The sequence below is a fragment of the Vairimorpha necatrix genome, chromosome 12 (assembly GCF_036630325.1).
Source record: "Vairimorpha necatrix chromosome 12, complete sequence".
NCBI lineage: Eukaryota > Fungi > Microsporidia > Nosematidae > Vairimorpha > Vairimorpha necatrix.
In genome coordinates, this window is record NC_088827.1 from 51,035 (window position 1) to 55,019 (window position 3,985).

Genomic DNA, 3,985 nt, shown 5'->3' on the forward strand with positions numbered 1-3,985 from the left:
TCTATAATAGAACATGTATTAGCTAAATCAAATTGAAAGAGTATGTTTATTATTGGTTTTTGTGAATTCATCGTAAGCAACTCACCATAAGCAATTAATCGAAAACTTATAATATGATTTTTTAGGGATATCCATTCTAATAATATTCAACTGCTATACTATGCAATATATATTTAATCCATACATAATCAAATTTAAATTAAATATATATAATGGATATTCCTAAGAGAAATTAATATTTTGATTTTTCATTGAATTGATTTAGGTCAATTGCTATTCGGTGAATTCTCAGGATACCTTTTTTATTCTTGAGATATTAGGACGAATTTCGGGGTTGCTCTCATAACCCCCTCAATTTAGCTTATGGTTTCTGTGGTATCATAAATACTGCGTAGCTCCAAATTAGTGGTCATCCTGTTTTGTAACCTAACTCTTGACTAGTTGACTTGTTGATCGCTGCACACACGTTTTTAACAACTTAAACTTTACCAAATACGTCTGGTTGTATCCTCAGCTTTATATTAACGATATACTTAGGATCACTGGATTATAAAATAGGTGTATATATAGAGAAATGATTAGATTCTGATCATCTGATGTTTTTTTTTTAAATAAAGTATACAACAACACACATTCGATTAATTATCTATATTTTTATATCTCTCAATAAAACAAAATCGAGTATAATACAATATAACTACATCATTAAATGTGCTTTGTCTATCTGATAGGAAGCAAAGCTCATAGAATTATTCTTTAATGATTGTACAAAATATTGTTGTTGTTAAGGGTTGAATAAAGATATTGAAAATAGGAGGGTAATCAACGAAAAGAATTATTTTTTGATACAAACTAGAAACGAAAATTACGCACTGGAAACAGATAGAATGTAACTACTATAAAAGATTTATTGAGTTAATTTATCATTAAGCTTAGGATTTCATAGCACATCTTTCCCCGTTATCGCTCATGATTAGCAAATTCCAAGACTTTGGTTTCTGTGGAATTATTAATATTTTCCAACTTCACTTTTTCGGCTTCAGTCCCCTTTGCCGACACCACTTCTTTAACAGTCGCCATATTAACTAGTGCGATTACAGCTCTAGTCACTTCTTCTTTTCCAATGTAACTAAAAGCAATAATTTTTTAAAATTACAGCACCCTGCTTTTCCGAGCGGCCTCCCATCTCAGTACTCACAAGGCTCTTACTGGCTTAACTTCGGAGAGCTGACGAGTTCCGGTGCTTTACAGTAGATATGGCCGTAATTGAATTAAAACAATATAATTTTAATTAATAATGTATAATTGACGTTAAACATCTGCTTGTGTATTATACTGATAAGTGATTTATTTTTTTTTATTGTACAATTCGAATTTTTTAAATTTATAGATTAAGAGATACACGTAAACACAAATGGTTATTGTCAATAACTTAATTCTTGTTTTCCATCTCCTCTAAGGAATTGTTTCTAAATACTTTTTGTAGCCAATCAAATCTGTCCATTTGTAAGAAGATGATTAGTCAGTATAAGATCGGCTACGACAGTTAATATTGTATTTTTAGAGTATAGTAGATTTTTTTTCAAAATAGTAATTCATATGTATACAAAAAATCTCTTGAGAGCGAATCCTATCAATTATTTATGGACTTTTATGAGATTGAGCAATTGTTATACATAACATAATAAAGTATAACTTAAGAAGCAAATAAACACAATAGTATTGGGTCGGGTACAATATTCCACATAAAAATTCCAGTCATGTCATTTTGACCTAATATCACTTTATTTAATTACAACCATATAAATATATATTTGGTTCTATAAATAATAGTTGACTTTTTAGTAATTTACGAACTAGATTCTATATTTTCTTTTATACTTTCATGTTCATAAAGACTTTATTTTTTCTACCTGTATATATAAAAGAGGATAAATAACCTTTTAATTTTTTTAAAACAAAATTAATGGGGAATTTTGATCATATTAAAAGTAAAAGAAAATATTTAGAAATTATTTTTTTCCCTTTAATAAAAAAAAACTAATTATATTGCAAAGGTGCAATTCACATCAATGGTAGTAATGTCCCATTAAGTCCCAATTTCTTCTATTTCATCCCACTCTACGCCATTTTTCTATTTTCATGATAGGTTTCTTGTGTAGTGTAAAAACTGTTATTACTATCTAACTTTGGCTCTTTATATAATTTCAAGCCAACTTCTAGTCGATTTGTTTATGAAATTACATACGAAACGATTAACACAAAAAACACATCTTACCATAGAGTTATAAAGATTTTTTATCGCATTGGCTTTCAAAAAAAAACTAATAGAATAAGTTATACATGAAAAATCTTTAGAAAATTCCTTGAAGTCAGCAAATCGTCGACAAATCAGCTTATTTGTACCATGTACAATATCGAAAATTACAAAGTAGTCTTACATGTAATTTTTTATGATAAATTCCCAAGGCATGTTTTTTGAATATTTTGCTAGGTTTATTACCTTTTGTATATTTAGTGATGAATAAACTTGCCTTACGTTAACGTTATGTTATAGTCTTTTTATTTTTTCAAAATAATTCAATCACTCATTCTATGCCATAAATTTTTGTTAAAAGTGAGGAATTTTTACAAGTAAAAACATGATCATACGTAATCAACAACAGAGATAGTTAATTTAAAATGTTATACATATAAAAACAGTGCTTTTTTCGTAAGGAAAATGTAATGTTTGTTTCAACTCATTTTAATAAACGTTTACAAATAGGCGATGGCACGAGTAATATTCAGATTTTTCATGATCATTATGTGAAATATAGTTAAAAGGTGTGAAATAATATCTCAAAACGCGACTTAGATTTAAACATATTCTGTTTTTAAATATAAAACTTCATTATCCGATATATACTTTGGATCGTCGAACTAATCTAAGAATTTATAATAAATAAAATAACAATTTCTAGAAGATGACTCACAAGGCGGTAAATGTCCATAACCTCTGAATATATCAGTATTAATGTTAAGAATATCTCTCTGGTAATAGAGCAGTTTTGCAAACATACTAAAAAATCAAGCGAAATAGATCATAGTATGCAGATATATCAGCTGAGTCATTTATCATATGCTATTATAAATAAATACAATATACAAAGTCTTATGAGTACCTTTAAAGCGATCCTAAGATCTAGATTCAATAAAATCCAGGACCTACATTTTTGCAAATGAGAAGGAAAATTTTAGTTATTAGAAAATTCAAAGCTAGAAATATGTGTTTAATAATCATTTTTATGTCCATTAACTATGCATGATTATTTCATATTTATACACAAAAAGAGTAGCAGTAAATTTAAATGTTATTTTAACTTGGTGCTATTTGCACTCGATTAAATAATTTTCTATGTTATCGTAATATATAATATGTTATAATCAGTAATAATATTAAACCCCAATTATGTTAAGCACTTATATGGGGGCGATACCTAAAGAAGAGTTCACAAGAGAGGACTGTGGCCAAGTGGTCAGAAAGATGTTACAGGAGTTAGAGCGTATATTGTATGAATTGGATTTGAGAGATGTGGAGAGAGAGAAATGGAAGAGTGAGCTGTTCAAGTTGGCTTCGATGGATTTAAAAGATTTTATTGTGAGAAATATCAAAAAAGAAGAAAATATTGAAGGAATAAGGAAGAAGCTATTGTTAAGGATTAAGGAAGTAGAGGAGGAAGAAAAGATATATGAGGAAATGAGAAAAATTATTTCTAGGACTATAAATGAAGAAATTAGTAGAGAACAACCAAGACAAAAATCGAAATTACCGAGATGCTTCTATTGTGATAGACAAGGGCATAGGGTGTTTGAATGCAGACTGAAGATTAATAGAGATAATTATTATAAAAAGAATAACAAGGATAACAGTTGCAAAATGGAAGTATGTAGTGAATCAGAGTCAAGTCAGGAGCGAGATTTTAGAAGATCAAAAAGAGGACTT

At 28.4% G+C, this 3,985-nt stretch overlaps 1 non-coding gene across 1 annotated transcript; it reads right to left on the bottom strand.

The window, feature by feature from the left end:
* Positions 1-1,149: 1,149 nt before the first annotated feature.
* Positions 1,150-1,266, bottom strand: VNE69_12801. Its single transcript, XR_010574024.1, has one exon. It is a non-coding gene; the product is annotated as a 5S ribosomal RNA (ribosomal RNA).
* Positions 1,267-3,985: the final 2,719 nt, after the last annotated feature.